This window comes from Eschrichtius robustus, chromosome 9, assembly GCF_028021215.1.
Source record: "Eschrichtius robustus isolate mEscRob2 chromosome 9, mEscRob2.pri, whole genome shotgun sequence".
In the NCBI taxonomy this organism is placed as follows: Eukaryota; Metazoa; Chordata; class Mammalia; order Artiodactyla; family Eschrichtiidae; genus Eschrichtius; species Eschrichtius robustus.
Genome location: NC_090832.1, coordinates 54,811,716 through 54,822,767, shown reverse-complemented (window position 1 = coordinate 54,822,767; position 11,052 = coordinate 54,811,716).

Sequence of the window (11,052 nt, the reverse complement as noted above, 5' to 3'; positions counted from 1 at the left end):
GAGAATCTCCATGGGACATACTGAAATATCAGTGTGCTGTGATGCAAAGCTTACCTTTGACGATATTGAATGTGATAAATAGCTATAGAGAAGTACTTCCTTGCCTTATGTGAGGATCGTAAGCTTATTTAAATTATGTAGACAAATCAAAGTGGCATTGCTTAATTTTTAGCAGGTATAATAAGCAGGTTAACAGTAAAAATGCAAAACGTAAGTCACTTTGAAAATTCAAACCAAAGTTCCTTGACCTTATTAGAAATAGGAAATTATGGACTTGAGAATTGGACATTCCCTGTTTACATATAAAAAGTTCAGAGCTGAGTTCATGGTTTTGAAAAAGACACACAGAAAGAAACATGTTATAACTATGGACCTTATGGGTGCAACTTGAAATCATTTTTCAGCATCTCACCAGACTGAACTAAGCACATACCAAACCTATCTTATGATTAAAAGTTGGGGTTTATTTTTTATATAAGAATATTATCACTCTTACATAACACACTCAGGACAAAGAACTTTGCTCAGGGAACATACCATATAATATTTTTGTTTCTTTACAGAATAGTCTACAGTCCTGCTTACTCAAAACAAACCAAATAACTTAGACCTTTATGTAAGTATTATGTACTGATGTTAGTAATAACTACCTCTGAGTTTGACATAGATCAAAATTTCTGAATATCAGATATCGGTTCTCCTATTTTTATTTCATGTGAAAAGTACTCTAAAGGAGACTCCCTCAACTCCTTGCATATGTGAATATCACTGACATAAGCACAGTGTCCATTTACATGGGTGAAATATTATTCTGTTTACAGCAAAAGGCTACCTCATAGTTGATGCATAGCACACCTTTATGCTGCTGCAGCCTTACAATGGCTGATAATGCTCTGGTACAGACCTTGTTATCTATAGTCTAGATAGCAGTTCACAACTGCATGTTTCTGACAAACACTTGTGAATAATGAAGCATCTCATCTAGTTAGCAAAGTCTCCGAGCATTTCCTTCAAGTTATCATGTATTTTGTTTAAAGACTTATAGGGACTCTTCCACTGAAGCAAAACAGAACACACAAGCAATCTTGGAAATAGCTACTTTGCCCAGAGGTCAGTCGGTAGCAGGAAGAGGTTGGGAAGAGAGGTTGGTTGTACAAGTGTTTTTGTGCTGGGCAGAAGTTATCAAAGAAAGATGCCAATCTCCTTCATTTGTGTCTGTGCTGCCCTGAGGCCAAGTGTATTGCAGCATTATTGCCCAGGCACATAATTAACTAGCACTGGCTGCCAAGGAGTGAACATAGAGTGGACGTGCAATGCCATTTCTAGCTACTGAGGGGTAGGGTCTGTGTGAAGCATCAGTTTACAGGAGTTGCTAATGGGTTGGGCAGGAGGTCAGTGAATTAGTTGCTCCTTGACCTCACCCCCCATGTCAACACAAATGTAATTCCTTAGAAAGATGCACTACCGGTCTCCTAGCCCTGCGAGCTATTCATTGCTACATGGCAGATTATAGTAGAAACAGTTTTATACTTGCATTTCTAGTCTTTACTAGAAGCCTTTGGATGTATTTTTACAATTGAAAGATTTAGAAAGATTTTTACCTGCTTATAACTTGGAAGTTTGGCGTGCAATGTAGGGGAAAAGATCAAGAAACATCATGTTATTAGCATTGGTCCATCTACAAATAAATATAGGGTGTTTTTATTGCCGGTATTTTTTTCATGTTCTGGCCCAGTTTTATTTTGCACCAATGTGGCCCCAAGTTACTGCTAGTTGTATTTAGTTTGTGAATAGAAGCCCATAAGTGTTAATAGACTTTGTAACATTCACTGTAAGATGAATTATACAGGACATGGGAGATCTCATTAAGTCTTAAAAAGTTAATTTAAATTAATTTATCTGTTTTCTCTAAGAAATGTTTATCATAAAATATATATGTGTATTTCCCCTTTGGTTATAAAATTTGGGGAAGTATGTACAAGTGCAGCTGCACGGACTTTAATTTTCCAGCTGTCTTAATGAGGTTTGTTTGTTTTAGGGAAGAACAACTTGTTAAAAGCATCGAATTCTGTCTTACATTGCTGTCAGCAGCCTCTTTCAGATGTGGTGGTTGTGTGATCTGTGTCATAGTTGTTCAGTTAGAGTGAGAGGTTGACCTCTGAATCGTTGTTAAATTGTCTACTTGGAGCAAAGCTGCAAAGTTATGGTAAAGTGCTGTACTGTGAGAAACTATTAGGACATTTAATACATCTGTGGCTTCACGTGTGTGAGAGTTACCAGCTTGAAAATGATGGTGTTGACTACCTCCTGAATTACAGCTACCAACCACTGGCACCCACCACCAGCTGGCTTTAATTAGTGTGTGTTGCTTCTTGGTATTAACAACTTTAACCGTAATAGAGACCAAAGTGAACACTGATTTCTATATGTCTTTAATATGGTGTTTTATCTAGTGTTTTTAAAATTATCCTGTGTAGTATTTAGATGACCTCATTGTCCATTTTGGCTCATGTTGTTTACAAGTGAAAATAAAAAACACTTGAACTGTATGTTTTTAAAGGACATAAAAGGAGTTAGATGGTCGGAATGGCATTTCACTCATGTACAGTCATCCTGACGGACTAAAAGTACTGTTTGCCTTTCTGCAGACCGTGGATTTTATATTCTCATCTCATGCCTAATGTCTTATTCTGTCAATTATGGATATTTTGAGGTTTAAAGAAATTACTTGATTAAAAATAAAACATATAACGTTGGCATTTATGATGAGTTTTGGAGATTTTTCGTGATTTGTGTGATGGCTAAATTAAATGAATGGGTAAAAGGCTACTTGGGCAGTATTTATTACCAATATGAGCATAAATTAAATAGTTTTAACATATCCTCAGATAGCAGTGATTATAAATATAAAACTTACTAATTACAGTACAGATGGTGAATAAATTCCGTCTGAATGAGGAAGGAAAGGTGTGTCCTGTCATCACTAGGAATCATTCTGCGTCAGCCAGCACGGACGGTGCAAGCTTGTGAATCAGGACACATACTTCGTGGGGTCAGGAAGAGTAGCCCGAAACAGAAGTGTTCAAACCCTTTTGGAGAAACCATTTTAGAATTTTCCTACAATTTTTTCGCTAAGAATTTTCAGGTATTTGAAAAGAACAGTCAAGGCCAGGCGGCACCAATACCAAATATCTAAACTGTGAATGTAGATTTACCAAACTTTGTATGCAGCCTTGGTATACTATACAACTAACTTGATAAAACTGCTGAGTTCTATAAATTGGCCAGTCCCACAATTACACCGATTTTCATTTCTGCTCTATACCTGGATGATTCACTTTTTTTTTCCTTGTGGTCTACTATGAAAACAAACAAACAAACATATAACATCATTTACCATGTTAGCCAGTTTTAAAGTGTACAGTTCAGTAGTGTGAAGTATAGTCACTTTCTTGTGCAACAGTGAGTGGGTGATGTGAAGGGCTCGATCGTGAATGCTCATGAGAAGCTTATTATGTAAGCATTTCAACCATGTTTACTTTCATTGATAATTACTATTTAAAAGAGTAGCTTTTGTTGTAAAAAGTAGTGCTGTACTTTAGAGAATATGGAGAACCTTGAAAGAAAATTTAAATGGTACATAATCCCATCACCTGCATTTTATTAATTCTAAGTTTAAATTTAGTTTTATTAATTAAATTTTATTAATTTCAAATATGGACAACCTTTTAAACACATATAATCCCATCACCTATAAATAACCGTTAACATTCGTTATTAATTTTCTTCTGGTCTTTTTTCAATACATTATGTATAGATTTTTAAAAATAAAATCCAAGTATAATTTCTGTCATCTTCAATGTAGAAATCATCATATATTACTCTTTCTAATCCTTCTTTCTCTCTTTCTCATTCTCTCTTTCTCTCTCTCTCTCTCTCTCTCTCTCTCACACACACACACACACATACACACACACACACTTTCCGAAGTGGTCCTAGGTATCCTGGAAAGTGATAAATGTTTCTGAGTCTGCATATCAGGCATGTTTCTTAGCCCAGTATTTCCACTTAAAAAGTTTCCTGACTTTAGGACATATGTATGTATACTTTGTTTCTAAAATTAATCAAAGTTTCTTGAAGGTGTTAATTGTTTTTCTCAAGGTCAAGGACCTCAATTTCTAGTTAATTTCTGAGCTGCCTAGCATCTGGAGCTATCTGCCTGTTGCAGTTTGTAAAAATTCTTTAAAGTACCAACTCCGACCTTGGGATTTTTGCTTACACTCAAATGACATGGTTCATTTTGCTGTTTTGTCAGGAAAACTGGACTGACACCTAAGTATTATGGCAGCAGCTATACTGCAAAATCTGAGTATAGAGAAAGACAATTTCAAATTTAAGACTCAAACGATATTTACATTTGACTTAGTTCAAATACATGTATTATTGACATGTGGTCCTTTCTTACTGTTTTGCACAATTTCCTCTAGGAGTGTGGCCTCAGATATTTCTGTCATATTTCAAGTTCTATTTATAATCACTTCTTTCATTTAGATCGTCATGTCACATATTCAAGCCATTCCAGTTATCTCCACATCGGCTCTTCAAATTCTCTCATTTCTTCATGAAATTAATTCTGGATGAATAATTTTCATTAGCTAGTCCAGATATTAGTTTGCCAGTCCTGTGTTAAACTTGCTTCTGTCACTCATCCAGAGCAATCCATTCAAAACAATAATAAAATCTAATTATGACCATAGGTAGAAAAATTTGAAGAATACAAAGGAGGGGCTGAAGTGTGAGCAGCTGTGGTAGAATCATTCTGGAGATGTGCCAGAGCTTACTCTATTTCCTTGGGTTTGTGTTTTCGTTTTATTTGTTAATACTGCACAGCATTAATGGGGAGACAGATCAGATTGCCAGGGAAAATTTAACAGAACAGAATGGTTGGAAGAGACCCTAGAATGTCATTTGGCCCAATATTCTGTCTTTACTTAGGATCACACTGGATCATCCCAGCTGGTTATTCCCAAAACCTGCCAGAGAAGATTCAGCAAGTCCCATCCAAACCCCAGCACAATGTCTAAATATTCCAACACAATCCCTAACCCCACTCAAAACCAAACCAAAACAAATAGGCAACTTAAAAAAGCCTCTGGGCCAAGGTCAGATTATTTAAGACATTCCATTTGGAGGTACCATGTTAACCTACAGTGCTGCTTTTTAATTAAAAATTATTTCTTTTTTAAAGATTTATTTATTTATTTAGACTGCGCCGGGTCTTAGTTGCAGCATGAGGACTCTTATTGCAGGATGCATACCCGATCTACTTCCCCGACCAGGGATCGAACCCGGACCCCCTGCATTGGGAGCACAGAGTCTTATCCACTGGACCACCAGGGAAGTCCCTAAAAAGTATTTCTTAATGGAACACTGTCCCAACTAGAATTTTCTTTAGGGCTTCTGTAAAAGATAACTTAAATAATATTAACACAATTAAAAATCATGTTCTAATATAGTCCATTGTACAGTGGGCCTTTGGAGGTGTAAAAATTCTTTATGGTTAATGTGAAAGTCTGACTTTTAAGAAACTGTAGAACTGTAGTTTAATAATTCTGTGATTAAAGACCAAGTATGATACATTTCAGTTATGCATGATACCACTAGAGGGCACTCTTTGCTCACTCTCAATTTTACATCACCTCATAGCTACCACATATTTGAATTTCTGAACATGAATGATAAACTTATCTGGGAAAATTTCTCCCTAGAAAAATGTGTAATTATAAGCAATGGCTTTATAGGCTCTTATGCAGAAGACAGAGGCTGTCAATGTGAAGTTCATGATGCTGAAGGGATATTGATAGTCTCAAAGTATTTTATCCAAGTACTTCTAGGTTTTCTTGTAATGAGAAACTTCAAAAATATAAACACCTATATAGCATTAAATGCTCATATTGCATCACTACCCCATAAATTCTCATCTACCTTTTAAGCTATAATACAAGACTTTTAAAATTTTTGTTTGGCATTTTATTACATAAAACTTTGGTGGCATTCTTCTCACTTAGACATCTTAATAAGTCTGTCTACGCTCCTGTTATCTAAGAATCTTCTTAAAATACTCACACTATCTCACACCCAGGTGTTCTAGATTTGGGATCTGAACATGTGCACCTAGAAGCAAGGACTAATTAGATACAAGTTCCAAGAGAATTCCCAGGTATAATTTAGTGAAGAGATATTTCTTTCACCTTAAGCTTCCATTTATGTGTCACTGGTTAATATAATAGCTTTCACTTTTATAGTGTTTTATAGTTTACAAGGGCTTTGAAATTTGGTTCTCACAGAACCCTTCTAAGGTAAATCTTTAAGGCAGATATTACTATACCTATATTACAAAGGAATATACAATTGGGCTCAGGGAGATGACATTAACTGTTCAGGTCACACAACCAGGCTTGGAGCTAGAAAAGACACTTCAGAATTCTGATTCTAATTATTCTTTTCTCCCAAACACCAAAACCAGGCAGTAAGCTTTCTGACTGCTCAGGAAGCTACAGGGAGCCAAAGTGAGTAAGGGAGTTGGAAGGATCACAATCACACACGAACAGTGGTCAAAAGGTACAAACTTCCAGTTACAGAATAAATAGGTCCTGGGGATGTCATGGACAGCATGGTGACTCTAATAATACTGTTCTACACATTTGAAAGTTGCTAAGAAAGTAGATCTTAAAAGTTCTCATCACAAGAAAAAAAATTTGTAACTGTGTGGTGATGGATGTTAACCTGACATATTTTGATGATCATTTCATAATATATACAAATATCAAACCATTATGTTGTACACTTGAAATCAATATAATGTTATAGGTTAATTATATCTTAATAAAAAAAGAATAAATGTTCCAAAAATAAATATTGGTATTCACAGAAAAAAATCACACACCAAGACTGCCTACATTTGCTTTGGTCTAACCATTTCCATCTCTATCGCCTGCTTCTGCTATTCACTCTTCAAATCCCAAACTAACACTAGTGTCGTTTTTTGTTTCCTAAAGCAGGAAGCAAGACCAAGAAAGTCTTCGCCTGCAAAGTCCAGACCAGCCTGCAGCTACAGCCAAATCACCTGGGATGCCTAGACTAGTGAAGGTTTCTGACCTTCCTCCAGCCCAGAGCGTCTCAAATTTACTACCCATTGGAATCATCTGGGAAGCTTTTCAGAATCCTGATGCCCAGATAAATTACTTCAGAATCTGTGACTCCAATGCGCAGACAGAGTTAAGGCTCACCGTTCTAGGTGTGTTGAGTTACTGGAGCCAGATTTTAACTGGTTCCCTAAGGGACTCTTCTATTAAAAGTTTGGGAACTACTGGCCTAGAGCCAAACCAAAACCAAAAACAAAAACAAACCAAAAAACCACACACAAAAATAGTTGCTTTTTTAACTGAAAACCGTCGGACTATGAATGAGGATACTTGGGTTCTCATTTTTCTTGGGTTCAGCTTTCCCAGCCATACCCTCTTCATCGGCTAATAAAGGGGTTGGACTAGTTAAGTGGACTTCAAAGCGTGGTCCCCTTAATAGCAGCATCAACATTATCTGGGAACTTATTAGAAGTGCAGCTTTCGGGCTCTACCCCAACTGTACTGAATCAAACTCTGGGGCGGGGCCCAGCGGGCTGGGTTTTTCCTTAAATACCCAGGTGATTCTGATGCTGCTCAAGTTTGAGAACTTCTGGACTAGCTGAAATTTACATACTCTATTTGCTCTAAAGTTCTACAATTCTGTCCCCTCCAAAGGAGACCTCAATCCACACCATTCCGGAAGGGCTCGAAGGGGTTTGTCAGCAAGCTGACTGCGTTAAGGACAACTTTTGAGAAACCTGTAAATGATACACAAGGAAACACTGATGCTTGGTGATGAAAGCTGTGGGTGTTGCTCATGATAATGCTATCACAGCTTCCAACCGACGCGGCATTCGCGAAGGACAGCCCAAGGACGGGAGCGCCCTGGATAGGAAGACAGCAGGTGAGACTTTGCTTAACCCCCCAAATCATCCTCAAGCAAAAAAAAAAAAAAAAGCCTGACCCACTTGGGCCACGAGGCTCACGTGGAGCAGGGAGACGCCATGTCAGCGCTTAAGAAGTCCGCACCCTGGCAATTACGGGCACCAGAACTGGAAGATCCCTCACCTGCTCAGACCTCCTTTTACAGATAGAATTGAGGCCCCATCGGGAGATGTGAGCTGCCCAGGGTCCTAGCATTCTAGAACAATCAAACCGCGACCGGAATACATGTCTCCTGAGTGATTGAGAGCTCCCCTCCCCCTTACTCCCTGGGGTCTAGATGGACTTCTCTCCGTCCTTCTATTGTCAAGACGTACTCATCACGTGCTCCACGCGTATCCATCCCACCTACTCTTCGCTCTCGCGTGGTCCCCGTGGGAGATCAAGAAAGGTAATTGGTTCAAAACAACCACAGCTGAAGATGTTCTCTTTACCTCCTGGAGAGCCTCATTTAGCCTAATGCTGGTGTTTTCCACCCATAGCCATGTCCCCCGAGAGGCGCCTGCAGTCTCCTTTCCCTGCCTAATGCTTCCTGGGGCCACGTGTGGGAGACAGGATGGGCGCCTCTCTGCTTCAGTCCGACAGGTCCAGAGAGACTGCAGCCTGGGCCCCCGGGCCTGCAGACATTTCTGCCGTGAGCAGGAGGGGTCTTGGTGACTGACCTCCTGCCCGGCCTGCCCCTCAGGTCCTGCTGGTACCGACCCTCTGGCTCTTTACAAGGACCGTGGTTGCCAAGATTCCAGAAGCCTTAAGGATTCAACGTGGCAACCAAAGGAAAAAAAGAGAAAAGGGGATGAGAATGAATATGTACTTCATGCCAACTACATGTTTGGGAAGGTTCTAGAATACACACAAGGACACAGCAGCTTAAAAAGGTGTAACTACTTGCCGAAGATCACATGGTCAGAGCTGGTGTTCAGAACTAGGTAGATCTGACCTCAAAGTCATGTCCAAGGATAAAGACTCTGCCTCCTTTTTCAGGTCGGTGCTTTGAGCTAAGAGGGAGGTCGAGGTGGACAGCAGAGATGAGAAACCCGTTTGGGGCAAAGTGTAACTAGGACCCCACCCTTTCACATGAGCTGGTAGATTATTTAAAGGTCAGTATAAATTTTAGCTTTTCTTTTTTTTTTAAATTAATTAATTTATTTATTTATTCTTGGCTGTGTTGGGTCTTCGTTTCTGTGCGAGGGCTTTTTTCTAGTTGCGGCAAGCAGGGGCCACTCTTCATCGCGGTGCGCGGGCCTCTCACTATCGCGGCCTCTCTTGTTGCGGTGCACAGGCTCCAGACGCGCAGGCTCAGTAGTTGTGGCTCACGGGCCTAGTTGCTCCGCGGCATGTGGGATCTTCCCAGACCAGGGCTCGAACCCGTGTCCCCTGCATTGGCAGGCAGACTCTCAACCACTGTGCCACTAGGGAAGCTCCTAGCTTTTCTTTTTTTCTAAAAAAAGCCTCTCCCTAAAAAGTACAAATTTTTTGTTGCTCAAAAAATTTAAAGCATTATATTTTTTTATTTCAGCATGGAAACTCGTTGATAACCTAAGGTGAGAAGCTGAGAATAAGATTTGTACTGGAGGATGCAGGCTTCCTATCTAAGAGGATGGAAAAAGCAGCAGTGAGCAGGTCCACAGGCTGAGAGACTTGGGATGGAATCCCCCCCTTTTACTAGCTGGTTTGTTTAGGCAAAATCAATCTTTTTGAGCTTCAGTTCGACTGTCTTAACCACCTTCCAGGATTTTTGTGAAAATACTAAATCGTGTATTCTCTTTTTTTTTTTTTTGGCTGCACAGCACATGGGATCTTAGTTCCCCAACCAGGGATTGAACCCACACCACCTGCCTTGGAAGTGCAGTCTTAACCACTGGACGGCCAGGGAAGTCCCCTAAGTCATGTATTTTAAATGCCTATAATTAGTCTTTTGTAAATAGTAGGCACTCAAGAGACAGCTATTATTACTCATCACATTATATTGTAATTATTCTTATAGCAAAATGTATCAATACTAATAAGGAGAAGAGTTAAAAGAGGTCAGATGAGAACAATAAAAATAGTGGGAAGCACAATGAAAAAGGTTAGCGAGGCCTTCATGATAACAGAAACCCTTTAAAGAGAAATGAGTTGATTGTGTTTTCCATGCATCATGGCCCCCATGGGAGGCTAGGGCCTGACGCTCGGCCCCTGGTCTGAGCTTTCTGAAGGGGACTCTGGGTTTCACCTCAGTCCGTTGTCTGCACTAATGGCCTAATTATATGTATCCACCAGCGAATGGGAGCAGCTCTCAAGTTTTCATCATTTGCAGATAAATATCAAGAGGTAAATGGCGCTAATCATTTTCTTCTGAAGGCTCCCTTCCTCTGTGAGCTGGGTTTTGGTTGTGGGACCTCATTTACTCAGCTGTGAGGTAGTTTAGCTTCGTTCAAACCACGTTTGCTTCTGCTGCTGTGTCATGCAAGAAGTCAGAGGGTGAAATCCCCAGCCACAAGCCTTCGTCCCCAGGAGCGGGCCCGGGGCTGGTCCCGCGATGTGGAATCCTGCCTGTACCGAGCAGCTGGACCAGGCAAATGGGGCAGAAAAGCAGAAAGCTTCGCTGCATGCCAGGAAGCTGTGAATTCTCTCATGACAGGATAATGAAGGAGGCTGGGAGAGCTTGACGGTCAGTGGGGATATGTCTGCCCCTAGTATATAGCAAGGAATTTTTTTTTTTTTCACAGTAGGACCTTGTTGTTCATCTGTTTTATATATAATAGTGTATATCTGCTAATCTCAAACTCCTAATTTATCCCTCCCCCATCCCCTTTCCCTTTTGCTAACCATAAGTTTGTTTTCTGTGAGTCTGTTTCTTTTTTGTAAGTTCCTTTGTATCATATCTGAGATTCCACGTATAAGTTATATCATACATTTGTCTTTCCCAGTCTGACTTACTTCACTTAGTATGATAATCTCTAGGTCCATCCATGTTGCTGCAGCAAGGAAATATTGATGTAGTGTG